Source organism: Sciurus carolinensis, chromosome 14 (assembly GCF_902686445.1).
Source record: "Sciurus carolinensis chromosome 14, mSciCar1.2, whole genome shotgun sequence".
Taxonomy (NCBI): Eukaryota; Metazoa; Chordata; class Mammalia; order Rodentia; family Sciuridae; genus Sciurus; species Sciurus carolinensis.
The window spans coordinates 70,991,884-71,014,008 of NC_062226.1; the positions used below are offsets into that span (position 1 = coordinate 70,991,884).

A 22,125-nucleotide genomic window follows, 5' to 3' on the forward strand; every position below is an offset into this window, starting at 1 on the left:
GGTTAGGACGCCTTCATGACAGAGCAGCATGAAATGACAAGAAGTCTTCCATGGAAGGATTTAGGAAAACGTCCTAGGCAGAAGGAACAGCAAGGGTGAAGGTCTCTTGATGAGAACATGCCTAACTGATTTGAAGAAGTCAGAAGCCAGATCATGATGGGTCTTGTGGCTGTGGGGAGGGATCTGGTTTTGACTGGAAGCATGATGTGAGTTTCAAGCAGGGATTTGCACAATGTGAGTTATCCTTTGCAGAGACAACTCAGGCAACAGGGAGTTTGGGAGATAGATGGAGGGCTTTGGGAAAACTAGTCCATCTCTATTAACCACATATGCCTTCTCAGTAAAGTGAGTATAATACTAACCCCAATGAAAGATCGTTGTGAAGATGCAGTGAGACTGGATCCCTGAAGTCTTACTTTCCTCCCTTACGTAAATCACTCTTCTCATAGGTGAGCATGTCAACACCAAGCCAGGCCAGGTTGGCTTAGTCACTGAGCTTCCAGATGGCATCTCCCAAATGACCCCTGTTTGCCTGAGTGGGGAAAGAGGTCAGAGAGGTAGTTAAGCTAGGTAGGAACTGGGTGGAGGTGAGAATAAGAATCTAACACATGCTTTATGAGCCCTGGTAAGTCTGTAAGTCCAGATTGAGTGGTGATTTTGTTTTATCTTCTTTTAGTACTAGACAAATGTAAAATAATCCTAATATTCTTACGAAGGTCAGAAAGAAAGGGATGAAGGAAGGGAAGGAGAAAGGGATGATGGAGGAAGAGAAAGAAAGATGAAAGGAGCAAGCTCTACATTGCAGAGGTTTGGGTTGAAGACATTATTTCAGATAGATTCTTCAATCTTCCTTTTTGAAGGAGTGATGTCTTTCTGTCCTTCTTGTTTGGAGCAGCTCTTCTGGCTTAATTATAAGAAAGGGAAACCTGGCTTAGAAAAATTCAGGAGAGAGAAAAAAATTCCAGAAATGTCAAGGTTCCCCTTGCCCTTTACTGATGGGTGTCAGCTGAAGTACCTCCCTCTGGTAGAGGGCTTGGTGTAGCAACGTCCCTATGAAGCTGATATTATCTCCCATGTTGAAAGAGATGTTGAGACCCAAAGGGCTTAAGGAACTTGCATGTAGTTGATAAGTAATGTAGCTGGACATGAACACAAGTCCTATCTGACTCCAAGTCCCACACTCAAAAGCCACAGAGTAGGTATATATCAGCTTTTCCTATGGTTTGACCCCTACCAAGGGTCTATTTTGAACTCAGACTATTCAGATTTTTTTAATGTTCTTGTCTGCAACATAGATTCTACTGTTATATTCCCTAACCCTGCTTAGGTAGGAAAGAACGCATGTAAATATTATCTATTTTAGACTTGGGATCTGTAATCTTCCATTTTTCCAAACGATATTTCTTATACTTAAAAAAAGACAGATTCTTTTAATTTCCTCTTCACAAAGCAGCATGTTGAATCTGTGCATAAGAATAAATCTGCTTCGTGTAAATAAATTTGAGTGGTTAAAGCAAATATATTCCACATTTGTTTTTGTTGATTAAGGGAACCAGGCAAAGTCAGATGGTTGGGATGCTGCACATGCCCATGGAGTATTCTGGACAGTTCCAGAAATCAACAATTAAGTTAGGCCCATTTTGACTATCTTGTGTTAGCTCAGGGCAGATTTTGTATCATATTGGGTCTGACAGTCACCTCTCTACAATGTATCATTTCTGTGATCTTAGGAAAGTCTGTTTTCCTAGCCCCGAATTAACATGGGACATTAGGACTGAGTGGAGAATGTGTGTTTGGGGAGGGTGGTTGTGGGTAGTGAGAATGTGCATATTTTAATTTTCAGAGGCACAATGCACTAATTCATTATCTCCTAAGTTCTGCTCTGTGGCAGGCCTTTGTGGTATTTAGCCCACTAGTAAGAGTTTTTGCCTTCATTTGTTCCAATTACAGCCATTTTTGTAAATGACTAAAGCAATTATTTCCTGGGTTTATTTCTCTTCCTGAGGTGCATGCAGGGGAAAGTATAATAAAACATGGAGCTGTTTTGGAGGATAGCAAGGGGATCTCTGACCTCCCTCCTTACATTTTCAAAAGAGGAATATAAAAGCAGCTTTTTTTTTCTTTTTCTGGTTAGTTCTTGCATATCACAGACATGAGATGCTAATGGCAGTTGGGGAAAGAGTGAGCAACCAAGGCTGTTTTCCTCCAAAAGCTCTGTCATTGTATCTCAGACTAGTTTCTCAGCTGTAGTTTTTGTTCTTCAGGACTCATCGGTTATATGTCAATAAATACATTTGCTATGGGCTAAATGTTTGTAGCTCTTGAAAACTCACTTGCTGGAACCCTGATTCCCAGGGTACTTGGAGATGTGGTCCTTAGGAAATAATTAGGGTCATTTAGGACATGAGGTTGGAACCCCATGGTGGGATAAGTACCCTACAAAGAGATGAAGTGACCAGAGCTTCCTCTCTCTGCCATGTTAGTCTGCAGACTAGGAAGCAGACCTCACTAGAATCAGGCTGTGTCTCCCTGGTCTTGGACTTCTCTCTTCCAGAGATATGAGGGATAAATTTCTGTCCTTCAAGCCAGCCATGCTATTGTGCTTTGGTAACAGCAGCCCAAACAGACTAAGACACCACTCAAACCAACTAAGCAAAAGGGCTTACAGGGGGGAAAAAAAAATAGTTTTTCTTCATCTCTCAGAAATTCTTAGTTGGAACAGATCCTGGTAAGAAAAGACAGATTAACAAGAGAAAAACAAATGGAAGTTTATTAGCATGTGCATTTCATGTGTACCTGGAAGACATCCAGAGAATGAGTAGTTCTCAAAGAGGTGGCTTGAATTTCAGCTTACATACCATCAATTTTGGAAAAGTGACAAGACAAAGGGAAGGAACTTTGAGTTTCTAGGGCTGCAAATTGTGAGATGAAATGGTAACTATATGGACAATAAATCTACTGACTGAAACTTGCTCATGTTGATTCTTCTGGTGCCCCGTCAGGTTGATAAGGATCCAGAGTTGTCTTCAATGGTTAATCTTATTCTTCCAGGTAGAAAGGGTGGAGGTGAAATGGCAGGATACCCTTTGTCTTTATAATTCTATGTCCTGCTTTTAGGCAAACAGAAGGAATGTGGAGAGTTCTCCTGCATGAGTTTCTTTTGAATTGCCTTCAGTTCAACAACCGTTTTCAGTTGGGGTGGAATAATTTGGTCTCCTACAGACTTGAAGGAATTTATTAAAAGGACAAAAGAGATACTTTAGAATAGCACAATGTAGGGATGTAGCTAAGGGGCAGATTGGAACCACCACTTGAAAGAGACATGAGTGTTTATTGTGTCTGCCTAATTATTTATACCTGCTTTATTCTGTCTTTCTGCAGACTGACTTCCTCTACTTTTCCTGTTCACACTGTGGAAAACCAGTCTTCTGATAGTTTTTGAGTTGAAATACTATGGTGTGAGTCTCTGGGTTGATTTTTCTCTCACAGACACCAATTCCAAATTTCTAGAAAAAAGGATCTCATTTGCCAGTCTGGCTCAATTGCCCATTCCAGACCATCAACCATGGTCATGGTTTTGAGGAGATTAATATTGTGCAAGAAGGCTATGACCACATGTGGTTGGGGACTTGAGGGGTAGTCACCTGAGAAGAGGGAATTGTTGTAAATTGGAGAGATCACTCAGTAGGTATCCATTGTAGGAGTGTTGATTTGCGATGGTATATTTAACTAAGAATGATATCATAGGTCTTTCTATAGAAATATGGAAGCAAATGGCTATGCTCTGGTTGGTCTGATCAGACCAGCTGTCCCTTGTAACTGGAGTTACATATCTTAGGAGTGTGACGTCTTGTGTTTGTTTCCTGTGTCTTTAATGATAGTCCCATCTCATAGCATGAGAAAGTTGTTCACTGCAGATTTAGGGAGGTAGAATGAAACAGCAATAGTTTTCCCTGGTGAGCTTGAGAAAAAAAAACAACCCTGGAAAAAGATGCATGGAATTTCCCTGTTTAATTAAATGTCCTCAAAGCCATGAATACTAACATGCAAATTGAATTAAATCTTTGTCCTTCCTGAACAGCCTTGGAGGAAGATTTCCATACTAAAGCTGAGGGGCTGGAGCTCATGGCTCTAACTTGTCTTCTGTGTTTAGAGGCTTCTATTTTCTACTGTGACCATCATTCTAATTGGGGTGTATGTAATCTGCTCAGTTTTTAATACTTCTGCTTAATGAGGAAACGTGATTTCCTAGACATCGGAAAACTCAGTGGTGATAAGGCTGGGACTCTATTGCAAATGCCAAGAGAAATGAGATAATATGGTTTACAAAATAGCCTCCACATGTGAACACTTGGAAGAATGTGCTTTTTGTTTAATTTCCATTTTATATAGAAATATAGAAACATATCTATATATGTCCTTTCCATGGCATTAAAGAGTGGAATGAGCATATTGTAAGAAGATGCTGTGAGTTCCCTTCAAACTGGTGTTACCAGGCAGTGGGGAGAAAACTTGTCACCAGAAAATGGCAGGGTTGGAAACCCCTGCCTCACCCATGTGAGTCTCTGTCATCCTGTGTGTGTGTGTGTGTGTGTGTGTGTGTGTGTGTGTGTGTAATCTTCCCTGAAAAACTCACTTTTGTCATAGTACTCATGTTCTATTGCTGCTGAAACCAATTACCACAAACTGAGTAGCTTAAAACAACACAAATTGATTATGTCACACTTTGGGAGGACAGAAGCACAGGACTCACTGGGATAAAATCATGGGTTGGACAAGGTTGAATGCTTTCTGAGTTTTTAGGAGAAAATCCATTTTCTTTATAGATTTTAGAGGCTGCCCACATTCCTTGGTTGGTGGTCCCTTTGTCGCACTTTCAAAGCCAGCAGTGTTGTTTCTCTTATGTGGTCACAGCTATCTCTGACAACCAGGGGGAAAGGTCCTGAGATTTTACTAACCTATTACCTGGGCCCAGCTGGATAATCCAGGATAAACACCTCATTCCAGGATCCTTAATCACATCTGCAAAGTTCCCTTTGCCACATTAGGGTAACATAATCACAGGTTCTAGAGATTAGGACATGGACATTGCAGGAAGGCCATTATGAAGGTCTTGCCAATCATTTCTGAATGGAAGAAAACAATTCTATCTGAAACACAGGATGACTGCAACCTCTTCTCCCTTCCAGAAAGATGATGGAATTCTTCTGCAGAGGAGTTATAAAAACAATCTAATTTTTTTTTTTAAAGGAAAACACCAAGATATTCTTAAAAGGCCTTTTTAGATATGAAAGGTGAGGCTTTCTTGGGCTTGGATAAGATGGGAAACGTTCAGAAAAGAAGAAAATTGTTCTGAATAATGAAGTAACAGGGACTTTGGAAACTGCACACAGGAATATACATGCAAACATGTATGAAGATCCTTGGCAACTCCTCTACACGTTGAAATTTAAAGTCCTCTAATATGGACTCCCAGTGTGACTGAAATTCCACAATCCTTCCTTTTTTTCATAGTTTTTTTGGGAACATTGCTCTTGAACTTCTCACTTTGGGTCACCCACATACCACCTATGTCAAGGAGGGCATGGTGAGATTTTTTGGCCTTGGCTCTGGGTTTACAAAGATTCTTCCCTCTTCCTGGCCTCAGGGAGAAATCCACACCCTTGTGGCCTGGCAGATTTTGGTTTAGCAAAATCTCAAACACAAACACCTACCCTTTTGAGAACATGGGGAAGGGAACATTTCAGTGTGCAACTACTTCTGTGTAGCTAATTTGTTTTTTAAATAAAATGGGGAACATTTTTTTTTCTCTGCTCATTACTATAATCCTATATTTGTGATGACCTTCAAAGTCCAGAGTGATTGTAGGTTTATCATGCAGTTATCCCTTCCAGGATTGCCCTTCTTACTTCCTACCATCTACCTGAATTCCCTCATCTTTGCAAGACCTGGCTTGGCTAGGGCTTCCCCCAGTTGAGCCTCCTCTGATTATCCAAGAAAAAATGAAACACTCCCCTCTTTGAATCCTTTTAGGATTCTCTTCTCACTTCACCATTAAACATTTTCCTCCCATATTTTCTTTCAAAGGAATAAATTAAGAGGGTCTCTGAGTGTCTGAACTTATATATCTAAGTTTTCATTTTGCCTGGTAACTGGTGAGCACTCAATAAATGTTAAATGCAGTAGAAAAATGCAGTAGAAAGCTCTTATTTTTTCTACTTAGAACTTTTCCTTTTTTTTCCTTTTTTTTTTTTTTTTTTTTTTTTTTTTGGTACCAGGGATTGAATTCGGGGCACTTAACCATGGAACTACATCCCCAGTCCTTTTTTGTATTTTATTTAGAGACAGGGTCTCACTGAGTTGCTTAGGACTTCACTAAGTTGCTGAGGCTGGCATTGAACTTGAGATCTTCCTGCCTCAGCCTCCTGAGCTGCTGGGATTATAGGCATGCACCACTGCGCCCTGTGAACTTTCCCCTTTGTCTTGAAATTGCACTTTCCCTTTCATTTGGTAACTGATTTATCCATCCATTAAATTTTTATTGGGTACCTAGAGTCAAACAACTCCAGCTGCCTGGAATCCATCGACAAACAAAACTTACCAAAAATTCCTGCTGTTGTGGAGAAGGGAAAAAAATAATTGGCATAAAGAAGTAAATCTGATTGTAGAAAGTAACATGTGAGTGGAGAAAAGAATATTATAAAGAGGAATGAGGAGAATTATGAGTGTCAAGGGAGAGGAAAAAATTGTAATTAAATTGGATGGCCAGGTTTGGCCTTGCTGAGAAAGTGATATTTGAGCAAAGACTTGAATGAGGTAAGGAAGAGGATTCTGTGGCTATCTTAGAGAAGGATGTTCCAGGAAAAAAGAAAATCTCATACAAAGGCTGGAATAAGAATGGGGTTGGCATATTTAAAGTGCTGCAAGATGAACAAATGGAAAATAGTTGGAGATAAGGCCAATGATTAAATAGGGGACCAAGATCACAGAGGGCTTTTAAGTCTATCATAAAGGTTTTCACTAACTCCCATTCAATCAAGTGGTTTCAGAGGATGCTTCAGGCTCTAAAGTGGTCCCTCCTCACTCCTATCCAATTCTGTTGCTCTCCAGTGCCATTAATTAGTTCAGGGGTGAGTAGGGGAAAATTTCTTCCATGAAATTTTATACCTAAATATGGGAGCAGAGAGTGAGGATCTGTTCTATATATACGGATGGATTTTCAATTCCTTGCCAATCCCTTTCAGTGTGGCTGCAGCCTACAGGGAGAGAAAAAGAACAAGTTTTAGCTCAGACTTCCATAACAAACATCATAGATAGGGTGGCTTAAATGGCAGCCATTCATGTCTCATGATGCTGGAGGCCAGCAGTCTGAAGTGAAGGTGCCAACACGGTTGGGTTCTACTGGATGCAGACTGCCAACTTCTCCTTATATCCTCAAATGGTGGAAAGAGGGCTAGTAGCTAGCTCTCTGGTCTCTGCAAATAAGGCTCCTAGATCTATTCATGAGGGCTCTACCCAGAGGGCCTGTTAATGCCATCATATTAGGGATTAAATTTCAAGATATGAATTTGGGGGGGAACATACACATTCAGTCCATAACAGAACACATTACCCAGACTCCTTTATAACTGGGTTTTTCACGTGACTTCACTGACACTAAATAGATGCCCCTGAGAGATTTGGAAGGCAGAAGTTCACATTGTGGAGCTGTTTCTGGCAAATACCGTGTGCATATGCTTGGGTTTTCTGTGACAGTTGGAGCTGAGGTCCCTGCACCTGGTTCCTAGCTTTGTGGGCATCAAGAAGCAGAATATGGGACACCCATTTTACTTGCACAGAGAGTAGCGGAAGCAGTGGATGGTTATCTGATTGTGGCAGAAAACTGTGGGAGTCGATCCTGGAAGCTCAGTCTACTGCCTGCATCTCCAGTCCTTAGTAAACACCTAATTCTAGGAGGGATGGAGGGAGCAAGCACCATGTGGTTAAACGTGATCACCAGATATATGCTTTCTGCTTGAACTGGCAGGAAACGTTTCTGCTTTCTGCAATTGAAACCTGATGCATATAGACCCTTTCTGGTAGGAGGTATAACATGAACTATTAGACATCCTGATGGGATTGCTTGCTTGCAGAGAGAGAATGAAGTCAACTCAGGCTGAAGGATAGAAGGGGACTGAGGCAGAGAGTTTAAGTTTAAATTTCGATTCCTACTACCCATGAGGCCCTGTTAGACATATTACTCTTTCATAATTTGGAATATGAATATTTGAGTTACCTCAAAATCTTTACTAAGAATTCTTCTATTTGAGGTAGATTTCTGTTAGTAGCAGATCAAAAATGAATTGAATTGGGTTGAAAAATAATCCTGGAGATGTCATTACTGGGATGTAGAACTTTTAAACATTTGGAGATGTATAACTTTTAAACAATTAGTCCATTTAGTATGTCCTTCTGTCCTCTCTCTGCTTTATGGTTACTTATTTTGATCATGTAGAATTTGGGGCAAGGTCAAACTTAAAGCCATGAGGTTGCATTGCTCTGATTCATGGCCACGGCTTCATCCTAACCAATCTTTCACTGCTGGAAAAATCACCTCAAGTTAGGGGCCTGCTGTTGGCAAGTCAGAAATCTGTACGAAGTAGAGGTAGCACATGAATGGGCCATAAAGCAAGCTGCTCCACCTGAAACATTGATGGCTACTTTGGAACATAGCACTCTGCCACCTGAAGCGGTGTGCCAATGTTGGCGATTTCATATTTAGTTATGAAGACAAACTTGTCTTTTGCCAAAATCCAATGCCAAAGCCAGATACATCGTTTCCCAACAAGTGGCCTATCTAAAATTGCAAGCAAAACTTTTTGTAATCACATAACTAGGAATTGCAAACTAGTACCCCTAAGCCTTTCTCATCTCCACCACTGGGTGGCAGCCAGCTGCCAGGTGTCAGGTTGACAATACTGAACAATTTTCTTGGGGTGCCCTGTGGTCCTGTTACGAACCCTTTTTTAGGAATGATCCTTGCTCATAGCTCTTGATGAAAGCATGCACTTGGTGCTGATTTTCCCCCATGTGATCTCTTCTCCCTCAAATAGTCCTGGTCCTCTGGGTCCTTATTTTGCCCCTAGAAAAGCCAATCATTGACTGGCCAGGGGCCCACCAAAGTTGTTCTTCAGAAAGTAAAGAAACTACCTAGCCGGTAATAAATACTGGTGTTCAAATGGCCAAAGCACAGGCGAACAGAGGAGGAAAAAGGAAGATACCCTGCACTTTCATGTGTCAAAGAATTCTATCAAGAAAGTAAAAGGACCACCCACAGAATGGAAGAAAACATTTGCAAATCATATTATCTCATAAGGGTGTAGTATAAAGGATGTAAAAGAGAATTCTAACAGTTCAATGTAAAAAAGACGATTCAATTTTAAATATGAACAAAGGATCTGAATAGAAATTTATCCAGAAAAGGCACACGAATGACCCATAAGGAAAAACAAAGAAGCTCAACATTATTAGCCTTTATGGAAACAAAATTCTGATAAGATACTACATTATACCCAATAGGATGGCTATAATTTAACAAAAAAAAAAGTAGAATGTGGGAAAATGGAATCCTCATGTATTATTGGGAGGTAAAATGGTACAACCACTGTAGAAAACAACTTGGCAGTTCCTCAAAAAGTTAGACCTACAGTTATTAAATATGACCCAGAAATTCCATGCCTAGATATATACCCAAGAGAGTTGAAAACATTTTCACACAAAACATATATATGTACGTTACTAGCAGCATTATTCATAATAGCCAAAAGGACAGAAACAATCCAACAGTCCATCAACTGATGAACAGATACACAGAGTGGTGTATCTACACAGTTCTTTGGGGGACATACCTAGGAGTGGAATTTTTGAATCATATGGCCTTCTTTACCTTTTTGAGTAACTGTCAGACAGTTTCTGGGAATTTATTTTTGTCTGTTTCTTCTACTACTTTTAAAGGATCTGATGATAATGAATATGAAATCAGAAGTCAATAATATTTATGGTCATGTATTAGATGGGTTTACAAAGCCATTTTTGTCAGACAAACTTTTACCAGGGGCTTACTGTGTGTTAGGTACTCTTCTAGAGGTTGAAGAAACAAAGACCCATAAGGTAGAGTCCTTGCTTAGAGGGGCTTACAGTTCCTGAGTGGGGCAGGGTTACATAGGAAGAAGCAGAGAAGTGGTCCCTGCCTGGAAGGACTTATACTCTAGTAAGGAAAGATTCTAAAATAAACAGATACACATGTGCAAAAAAAGTAGAATGTGGGAAATAACCGCATTATGGTTATCCATAACCAGAAACTGAGTTCAAACAGGGATGGATTTATATATATATATATATATATAAATGATGGATTTTGAGTAGAATTTGTTTTGATAGAAAAAGTGGGCTAAGAATTCTAGAGATGAAGTCCTCATGATATGGAGGGACAAATTCTGAGCTTCCATGTATCGGCACTGCAAGTTTCCTGCCAGCTTGGCCACAGGCTGACGGTACAAATATTTATATTTTTCTAGGCCTCAGTTTCCTTGATTTCCAAAAAGGGAGGTGGTTTGGATCATCTCTATGACCTTTCAGGGTTTTTACAAGTTGTTCTTATTGCTATAGAGGAAGCTGGAATTGTTTTTTAATGATACCAAAGTCTTGGGAAAAGAATATATAATGTATTAGCAATTGTTCTGTCTGACTGGGAGCCACTCTTGGCATATGAAAAGGAAAGTTTTACAGGTTTATCCTTATGGAGTTTCGCAGGACCGACAGGATGTTTACGTGCATGACTGAGGCAGGAGGAAGGGAATAGAATTCTACAGATATTGTTGATATTTGACAGTAATCTGGTTGCTGCCACTAACTGCCCAGGGGCAACATGTTTGTGCCTGAATGAAACTAGGGCCATGGAAGCAGGTGGGTGGGTATCACACTGGGGAAACACAATATTTTGAAATAATTCATTGTACCTACTGCAGAGTACATAGTGGCAAGGCAGAGTGAAAGATGAAGATTCCCTCAGGTGACCTGGATGCAGAGCTGACTCTGCAAGTACATACTGACCCCTCCATTTCTCCAGTCCTTCATTCCTGCCAGACTTTTCTTTCCCTTCATTATCCCTCACTCCACATTCTGTAATCTCCTAGTATTTCAGTCCTCTTTTGACTCCATTTGACTCCCTATAAACTCTGAATTCCAAGTCAGTCATTGCTCTACTCTGTAATCTTCAAACCCTTCGCCCCTCAGACCTCCGTCCTGTCTTCCACACGGTAAGGACTTCCTCAGTCCCTCACCCTGATACAGGGCAACTTGCCTTCATTTTGAGCCTTGTCTCCTGGGAAATTCTATATATTCTCAAATGTCCTTTTCACTTCAGCCCAATTCCACCACTGTCCTATCCAAAGCTGGTCCCTAAAAGTCATTCCTTTGATAATCCTGCCTGTCTTATAACTTTGTTTTCTCCTTTGATATTTTCTAATTGACAAATCTGCCCAAGTCTTTTTTCATTGGAAACACTACTTCTTTTTTTGCCCAGGATTAATACTCAGGAGTAATGGTAATTGACAAAAAGAAATAAGATAAACCTAACATTTTAACGTGGACTCATGGTTATTACTGGAGCTTTAGATATGGTTATAGGGTGGAAGGGCACAGTTTGAATTGAAACCCTAACTCATACAGGCTTTATATTCAGAGGAACTGGAAATCTCAAGGAAGGCTGGCCACACAGAAGGCTTGGTTTTATGGCTCAATGAGGTCCTCAAAACCCGGACTTTCATTTTTCTATTTCCCCTTCCATGGTATCAATTTCATCTAAACTAAACTCTTTCTGTGGTCCTGAGATAGTTACAAGCAACTTTCTGAGCTGGGGACTTCCTGTTCACCTCTACAGGCAAGAAAAACTTTATTCTAACATCCCAGAGGAAGCCCTGAAGTGCACTCTGAGTGGGTCTGAGGTCATATGCTCACTGAGAACCAATCACAGTGGTTATTCCATGAGTGCAGTGGTTGCCATATCCTGGGTCACCAGCTCTATTCCTGTAGCTGAAGTGGAGCTTCCGTTCCTGAAACCTTGTGACTCCCCTAAATTAAATCAGAGCATTTGTCCTTTCCCTGTGTACTTCTAGACCTGCAGATTAGTTTGGACCCCCCTTCCCAATGCTGTTGTTTTAACCTTTCTGAGCTCCAGCCCTCCTACTTAAGTTAGAGCACTAGATGTAAACAGGTACCATGTGGAAAATTCCAGAACTGTGTGGAAGCATGTGGTCAGAGATGAAAGGAGGCAGAGAAGTGGTGAGGGTCAAGAACCATTTGGCTCTGTGATAGTGATGAGGTGATGTCATGATTTCAACTCTCCAGACATCTGCTGGGAGGGTCCCGTTACTAAAAGTGGAACAGCTGATTAGAGGACAAAGAGAACAGAGCTTCCACTTAATTCTGACCAAAAAGGAAAAGCCAGTTGGTGCAACAGAAGGTATGGTAGACATGGGAGGAAGTGACTGAGTCACCTTGGAATTCATAATGGCAGAGAAGGGAACAAATGGGCATGTTCAGACATATTCATTGGTTTTTTTAATCAAAGGTAAAATGAGTTCATAGCATGTTCCTAAAAGGGACTATGACTTCAGAAGAATGAGTAACTTTAAAAAAAAAGAAAAAGGAATGTGTACTCTGTAATCTTGGGTTATCCTAATGAGAAGAATACAGAGGAGACATTAAAGAAACTGACTGAGTGTGTCCATCTAAGACCAGATTTAGAAAGAACAAAAACAGAATCTTGGAGGAAGGGCATACAGTCATGGTTAAATCTATGACCACAGATGTGGTACAAATCTGTACAAAGAAAATATCTTGAAAGACTGAATATGAATAAGTTGAGACTAGAGCAAAGGTTCAAACCAAAAAACTTTTACTTTTTTTTTTTTTTTTTTTGTAGTGAAGATTGAACCCAGGGCCTCACACATGCTAGGCAAGTGCTCCTACCACTGAAATACAACTCCAGATATCTTTTATTTATTTATTTTTTGAGAGATGGTCTTACTAAGTTTCAGACTGACCTCAACTTTATGATACTTTTTCCTCTGCCTCCTGAATAACTGGGATTACCCCTTTACTTTTTTCATATTTTTTAATTGGTACTTTATAGTTGTACATAATGGTGGGATTTGTTGTTACATAATCATATATGCACACGATAGAACAGAACAGTATAATTTGGCCAGTGTCATTCCCCATTTTTTCCTTTTTCCCTTTCCTCTCTTCCCCTGATCCTTCTCCTCTACTCTACTGATCTCCTTTCAATTTTCATGGGATTCTGCCACAGCCACACCTTTCTTTTCCTTTTACTCTCTAACTTCTATGTATGAGAAAAAAGATATGATCTTGACTTTCCAAGTTTGGTCTATTTAGTTTAATATAATGGCCTCAAGTTCCATTCATTTTCTTGCAAATAACATAATTTTATTTTTCTTTATGGCGGGATAAAACTCCATGTATATAAACACCACATTTTCTTTTTCTATTCATTCGTTGGTGGACACCTAGGCTGGTTCTAAAGTTCAGTGATTGATAATTATACTGCTGCAAACATGGGTACGCATGCATTGCTATAGTATGCTGACTTCAATTCTTGAGGATAAATACCAAGGAGTAGTATAACTGAGTCATATGGTGGTTCCATTCCTTGTCTTTTGAGGAAGCTTCATACTGATTTCCATAATGATCATACTAATTTACAATCTCACCCAAAGTGCAAAAGTGTTCTTTTTCTCCACATCCTCTCCAGCAGTTATTATTGTTTGTATACTTGATGGCTGCCATTCCAACTGGAGTGACATAAAATCTCAGTGTAGTTTGGATTTGCCTTTTCCTAATTACTAATGATGTTGACATTTTTTTCATATAGTTATTGACTATTTGTAGTTCTTCTTTTGAGAAGTGTCTGTTTTGTTCATTTGCTCGTTTATTAATTTTTTTGTTTTTTGTCATATTTATATATTCTGGATATTAATCCTGTCAGAACAGTGACTAGCAAAGATTTTCTCCCATTCCGTGAACTCTCTCTTTACATTCCTAATTGTTTTCTTTGCTGTTCAGAAGCTTCCAATTTGATGTCATTCCATTTATTAATTCTTGGCATTATTTCTTGAACTTCATGGGTCTTATTGAGAAAATTGTTACTAGCACCTGTTTGTTGAAGTATTGACCCTACATTTTCTTCTAGTTAAGTTGTGTGGTTTCTGGTCTAATTCTTAGGTCTTTCATTTTGAGCTGATTTTTGTGCAGGGTGGGAGATAAGAGTCTAGTCTCATTCTTCTACATATGGATAACCAGTTGTCCCAGCACCTTTTTTTTTTTTTTTTGCAGTGCTGGGGATTTGAACCCAGGGCCTTGTGCTTGCAAGGCAAGCCCTCTACCAACTGAGCTATCTCCCCAGCCCCCAGCACATTTTTTAATAAGGCTGCCCTTTTTCCAAAAAAAGAAATTTTTTTGGCACCTTAGTCAAGGATCACATGACTGTAGATATATGGGTTTGTCTCTGTGTCTTCTATTCTATACCATTGGTCTATGTGTCTGATTTTATTCTAGTATTATGCAGATTTTGTTACTATAGTTCTGTGCTATAATTTGAAGTCAGGTACTCTGACTTCAAATGCCTCCAGCATTGCTTTTGAGGCTTAGAATTGCTTTGGCTATTCTGGGTCTTTTATTCTTCCAAATGAATTTTAGGACTGTTTTTCTAGTTCTGTGAAGAATGTAATTGGTATTTTGGTGGGGATTGCATCTTATTCACTTTTTTTTTTTAAGTGAGAAGATGAACAAAGAAGGAAAAGGCTATCGTTTGGGGCTGGTGGTATCGAGTTAGATGAAATTTAAAATACAACAACTCAACTGCCATGCCTGCCTCTCCCCTTTAAAGAAAAGGGGTTTTCAACATGGAAAAGTTGGCAGGTCAGAGAGAACTATATTCTCTAAACATGATAGTAAGCATATCAACCCACTAAAATGCATTTCATTAATTCAGTTAAATGAATTATATCCAAAGATATCAAAGCAACTTGCTAATCTAATGGGTCTTGGGATCTGTAGTAGGCAGAATAATAACTTCTTTTAAAGATTTCCACATCCTAATCCCTGGAGCCTGTGAATATGCTACCTTACATGGCAAAAAGGAACTTTGCAATTGTGATTAAGTTAAGTCTCTTTAGATGGAGAGATTATTTAGTTATTTTGATGGGCCCAATGTGATCACAAAGCTCCTATGAGATGGGTAGGAAAGTCAGAGATGGAACAGATAATGTGAGGATGGAAACAAAAGTTGGAGTGTTGTCACTACTGGCTGGAGTCACAAGCCTCCAGAAGCTGGAAAAGGCAAGGGAAGATTCTCCCCTCAAAGCCTCCAGGAGGAAAGCAGCCCTGTCAATACATTCATTGTAGTCCATTGAGACTGATTTGAGACTTCTGAAGCTCAGAACTGTAATGTAACAGCTCAGAGCTGTTATTTAAAGCCAGAAAGTCCGCGTTAATTTGTTATAGCAGCAATGGGAAACTAATACAAGGTCACTGCTCCAGATCTGGAATACCACCTCAAAGAGGAAAGAAAGTTCCACAGAATGGAGGTGGGCACGTTCCAATTTTATATGGGATGTTATAAGTATAAACTTAGTGTTAACTTTTGGTATGACTGTGGATTAGATTATTACACAAGTGGCTTGTAAGCACTTAGAATAGTAGGTCAACATCAGGAACAAGTGAAAATAAACTAAGAATCAATTATCTCTAAATAAGGTGAGTTGGGTTTTAAAGTTACTGGACTTTTATCAGAAATATGTCTATACCATGCAAATAAAGGATTTGACAAAGCTTTTGATAAAATGCACTATTATAATTATGCAGACAAGATAAACCGATGCAGACTGAATCATGGACAATTTAAACTGATTTATAGTTGATTGAAAAACTGCATCCAGAAAGTATTGTTTGATTGATCACTTTGGAAAACAAAAACAAAAAAGTCTTCTCTGGTATTTTTGGTCAAATCCTAGATAGATAGATAGATAGATAGATAGATAGATAGATAGTTTTTCAAAATGAGCTTGAATGGTTACATACATGATACATTTACTAGATTTATTGATAAGACAATGTTAATAGATGAGTGAAAAGAATCATACTTTAAAAGGCCTTCCTAGGTTGTAAAAAAGTGTGCAAAAGTAGTAACAGTAATACTGAAAAGAGAGATCTATAAAATCAGGCATTAGATTTTAAACATTGTGAAAGTATATATAGTATAGTCAACAGAGGAGATATTTGGAATAACAAAAAATACCTATTTCAGAATAAAATAATACTTGGTGATTTTAGTTGAGATGGACAGAATTTGAATCAAAAAGAATGTGGTAAAACTACAATTTCATCCTGGGTTGCATTTTTAGAAGCCAGACCTTTAGATCTGCCCTGGTTTGACTGCTGCTGGGATAAGTACCCAGTATTGTTCACCACACAAGCAGGGTGTAACCTGAGAGGGTGCTGGAAACCATATCTGTAATTGTGGGTCCTAAAGATGTAAATATGCAGGGTGTGTCCTGGGTCTGATGGACAGCATGGCTAGAATGAAGGGCTAGAATGAAGGGCTTTCACTGGATGTGAGAAGAACCAGACTGATAGGTTAGGTGCAGGCAATTCGCAGTGACTGGACCCTGAATTCTAAGCCTAAAGTGTGAGCTCTATCTGTTAGACAGCTTGGAGGTCCTGAGCATTCATAAGTAGGAGAGGGTAGGTAAGAGCTGTGTTTTTGAGTTTACATCTGACATTTGCATAACATGGAGGCAATGGGATAGAATAGCAGTATTGCTGAGTAGTAAGTGCTCAGGATCTGAAACCCAGGCTGCAATAGGATGCTGGTCTTCAATTTCTTGATATTTAACTTTGGTCAGGATTCTGTACCTTATAATATGAACCATAGTAGTATCTATATTATAAAGTTGTTATGTGTAGAATAAGTTAAAATACATGCAGGCACATAGTAGAGCTCAGAATATACTAGCAAGTAGCTATTATTAGAGTTCAAACTTGGAATGTATGGGCAATAAAGACTCATAATGGAAGGTACAGTTGCACAAAACACACTGAAGGAAAAATCCAGAGGCCTTGCTGCATACCTGGACTTGAATTGGCTCTTACTCGGTCTTTTTCAAGTGTTCCCAGCTTTGCTCCATCATGTTGCAGGATGGAGTCTGTGAGGTCTTCCCCTTCATACATGCCCAGAGTGATTTCCATAACCAATGGCTCTTATGTAACATAAATCCCTCAAGGGATTGGTTCCATGACTATGGATAGCAAACTCTGCAGATGCTCAAGACCTTGATACAAAATGGTACAGTATTTGCACATAACCTATGTATGTTCTCCAGTACACTTTAAATCATTTCTAGATTACTTAAAATGCCTAATACAATGCAAATAGTAGTTATGCTCTATTGTTTAGGGTATAACAAGAAGAAAAAAAGTCAGTATAGATGCAATTTTCTCCCCGCATATTTTTAGTCCTCAGTTCATTGATTCCTTGGATGTGGAAACTGCAGATATAGAGGGCCAACCCTATGGTTGATAAAGGAGGGAGCGAAATTAATGATGATTCTGTTTCCAATCCTTTCTGTGTGTGCATGTATGTGTGTGGAGGGGTTGTCTGTGATTAAAAAAAAGTGACACACAAGAGATAAATCAATTAACTTTAGAAGTAAAGGGGTTCAATTTGGAAGTGTAGTGAGGTTGCAAATTATTTAGGGTTGAATTCCAAAGGTGCTGAGACAGAAGTGATTTCAGTTACTCTGGGTCTGGTCAGTTTCTCTTGAGTTGCACACAGAGGAAATGGCTGGGATTTTTGAAGATATGCCTCATCAAAATTTATCTTTTTCCAGAGGAGCTGCAACAATTTGCAACTCCACCAGCAATGTAAAGTGTGCCTTTTTCTCCACATCCACGCCAACATCTGTTATTGTTTGTGTTCTTGATGAAAGCCATTCTAATTGGAGTAAGATGAAATCTTAGAGTTGTTTTAATTTGCATTTCTCTAATTACTAGAGATGTTGAACACTTTTTCATATATTTATTAATTGCCTGTGTGTCTTCTTCTGTAAAGTGTCCAGTTCCTTGGCCCATTTACTGATTGGGTTCTTTGTATTTTTGGTGTAAAGTTTTGTAAGTTCTTTACAAATTTTGGAGACAAGAGCTCTATCTGAAGTGTGTGTGGAAAAGATTTTCTCCCACTCTGTAGGCTCTCTTTTCACATTATTGATTGTATCCTTTGCTGAGAAAAAACTTTTTAGTTTGAGTCTATCCCATTTATTGATTCTTGCTTTGATTTCTTGTGCTTTGGGGGTCTTGTTGAGGAAGTCTGATCCTAAGCCAACATGATGAAGATTCAGGCCTACTTTGTCTTCTATTAGGTGGCAGGATCTCTGGTCTAATTCCTATGTCTTTAATCCATTTTGAGTTGAGTTTTGTTCAGGGTGAGAGATAGAGTTTTAATTTCATTTTACTGCATATGGATTTCCAGTTTTGCCTGCACTATTTGTTGAACAGGCTATCTTTTCTCCATTGTACATTTTTGGCTCCTTTGTCTAGTATGAGGTGGCTGTATTTATGTGGTTTTGTCTCTGTGTCTTCTATTCTGTACCATTGGTCTGCCTGTCTGTTTTGGAGCCAATAAGCAGTGTGGTGAACCCTAAGAAAACTTGGAATGGATCTACCTTTTGACCCAGTTATCCCACTCCTCGGTTTATACCCAAAGGACCTAAAATCAGCAAATTACAGTAACACAGCCACATCAATGTTTATAGCAGCTCAGTCCACAATAGCTAGATTGTGGAACCAACCTAGATGCCCTTCAACAGATGAATGGATAAAGAAACCGTGGTATATATACACAATGGAATACTATTCAGCCATAAAGAAGAATAATATTATGGTATTTGCAAATCAATGGATGGAATTGGAGAATATCATGCTAAGTGAAATAAGCCAATCCCAAAAAACCAAAGGCCAAATGTTTTCCCTGATAAGTGGAGAATGATATATAATGGGGGAGGGGGCATGGGGAATGAGAGAATAATGGGGGAACTTTAGAATATGTAGAAGGAAATGAGAGGAAGGGGGATATGAAAAATGGTGGAATGAGACAGACATCATTACCCTATGGGCATTTATGATTACATGAATGGTATGAGTCTACATCGTGTACAACCGTAGAAATGAAATGATGTACCCCATTTGTGTACAATGAATCAAAATGCAGTCTGTAAAAAATTAAAAGCTAAATAAAAATAATAATAATAATAAATTTATCTTTTTCTAGGTGTGTGAGATGGTGGTGATGGTGCCATCTATAGTTTTTTAAAGTGAATATTGTAGAATTATGAAAATTCACAGTGTATATGATCAGAATCAGTTGTACAGCATACCAGCAGAGATACCTAATGAATATAGGTGAGAGTTTCAATGCCTCATGGCTCCATAGTGATAATCTTTTTCTTCCCCTCCCCCTCCTTCACCTCTGCCTTCTTTTTCTTCTTCTTCTCCCTCTTCTCCTCCTTTTCCTCCTCCTCCTCCTCATTTTTCTTCTTTTCCTCCTCCTCCTCCTCCTCCTCCTCCTCCTTCTTCTTCTTCCTTGTATTGATACTGGGGATTGAACCCAAGGGTGCGCTACCATTGAGCTACACCCCCAGCCCCCTTTACCCCTTTTAAATTTTGAGACAGGGTTTCACTATATTTTCAAGTTTAGCCTCAAATTTGCAATCCTTCTGCCCCCAGTCTCTTGAGTTGCTGAGATCGTAACCAAGTACCACTGAACCTGACTTGGAGAACTGCCCATCATTTGGCAAATCCAAGCAAACAAATGATTTTGAAGATGACTTTTCATTACAGAGTTGGGCTTAGAAGTCATCATACAGGGGACAACAGGACAAGTTCCCTCCATTCTTTTTAATCTTACTCTTTTGTTTCCATAATGATGCCTATACTTTCTACACTATCCCAAATACCCATCTAAGGACAGGAAGCAAAGAATAGTCTGGAAATGCTTTTCATTCCTTCAGCAAATATGGACTATTGCATTAACCACCAGATTTGGGGACTGGGATTCAAAGATTACTATCAGTCTAACACTATGTGCCATAATGGTTCAGGGTTATAAGTCAGAAGGGGCATTTTAAAAACACTAACTAGCTTTGGAGGGAAAAATGCAAGCCAGAATGCAGTGCTTCACTTTGCTAGACTCAAAAAAACAATTTTTAAAAATGATTCTGATGAATGTAGAAGCCAGCAATTGAAGAAAACAACCTATTATGCAGAACACAGAAACCATCTAGCCATTTGCTAATGGTCAATAGACAATAGTTGACTGATAGAAATCAGCCATGAGCTAAGCCCAAATATGAATACCACAGAGCTCTTCACCTCAAATGCCTGAGAAGGGTTGCCTTGTTTTGTTGATATTGCTGTTAAGGAAAAAGAAAATCATGAATCTGGACATCCTTCCTCCTAATATTAACCATCTGCCCAAATGTAACCTACTTATTTCCTGGCTGACATTCCACTTTTGTGGCTCTTTCTTTTCATAGTGATTATGAAAAATTCCTAATGGTGAATGGTGCTCAGTAATGTAATGGAACAGCTTGGAGGCTGGCTTCCAAGTTCTTCAACAACAAGGCTCCTTCTCCCTAAAATGTTAAAATTCAAATATTAAAACTCCAAGAGAATGGTTAGGCAAGTCCATGTTCCTTGTGAAAATCTCCCAAATGAAATATGTTTTGAAAAAATTTTAGAAAGGAAGAGTTGAACATGAGGATGAAAGGTCAAGGTCAACTTAACTCTGCTTCAGAGGAAAAAGGGACCAAAGCCTGTTTTGTCAGCACCCAGACCCTCAGAAGCAGAGAGGAGTCATCTTCTACTAATGCTCAGCAGATGTTCAAACAGAGATGCTAACCTCAATTGTCTTAGCTGAAAGTGGTCAGAAAATAATGTTTAAAAGAAGTGACAAGATGCTGTCTTTAAATTTGAAGGTTTATGCAACAAAGGTTGGAGTAGATAAACAGGAGACTCTTGAAGACACTTCTCAACCTTGAGCTGTTTTGCTCAAAGTTTGACTTTTGTTTTGTCTTTTTTCCATAGAAGGATATTCCCATTTGAGTCCCTGGCAGGGGTGTATTGCATAGATCATGCTGGGTCGAGACTCAGTGATATCCACATTTAGCCAGACTCTCAGAAATGTTCTCATCCTCAACACGGACTGAGCCTTGAATCATTAAATGAAAGGGAAGAGTAGATTTTTTCTGGGCATCATTTCCAAGTAATAAAATTATGAAAAAATCCAATGAGAAGGTTGGTAGGGTCTCTTAGTATATGGCTTCCAGAAGGGGAATACATTCAGTTTGCCTCTAATTATCAATCAACATATTCCATTTATCTTTAACTCTTTTAATGAATTAATTCAAAGGGCTCTGTTGAAGGATTCTTAGGACGGAGTCTCTGTAGCACCTGCCTTGGCCTATCCCCAGACTCAGCCTTTTCTGCTGTAGGTGTTTAGTCCACATTGGCCTTGGAGAGGATTTTACAAACATCCTCTACGTGCATGCCTGTGTATAGAGAAATAAAATGCAGACAGAGGATGTGGTGTGACCGACTGTCTCTCACTTGGAGGCCCCTGACCTCACTTGGAGGGATCTGGCCTCTTGGAGAAGGATGCAGATGCCAAGAGCCCAAAGGAGGGAAAGATGCAGCCCATGCTGGATTGTTTGCCTGTAACCTCTGGGTGATGTACGGGTTGCTCCTGAAAGCGGAAATCTGCTCTGTTTCAAGTTTTCTGGCTTCTGTCCTCAAATACTGGCCATAATTTCAGGCCAGTTGAGATAGATGATGTTTCTGGGATTTACACTGCACTTCTTAAAAAAATGTTTCCCTCTCACATGACCCTGAGCGGTACTTTTCTCCTTTCTACTTCATCCTCACGCAAAGATAAAAATGCCCTGCAAGGAGTTAATGGCCTAACAGCCACGCAGCTGGCAGTAGTAGATCACAAAGCAGTACAAAAATCCAATT

General features: G+C 39.4%; 1 long non-coding RNA gene across 2 annotated transcripts in view; it reads right to left on the reverse strand.

Annotated features, from left to right (window-relative positions):
* LOC124963999 (uncharacterized) overlaps positions 1-22,125 on the reverse strand; it is a 164,670-nt gene that overhangs the window by 110,017 nt on the left and 32,528 nt on the right. The window contains exon 2 of one of the 2 annotated variants that reach the window (XR_007104875.1): positions 363-532. The exons of the other annotated variant lie outside the window; for it this stretch is intronic. This is a non-coding gene — a long non-coding RNA (uncharacterized LOC124963999). The remainder of the gene's footprint in view (positions 1-362; positions 533-22,125) is intronic. 2 annotated transcript variants of the gene reach the window in all.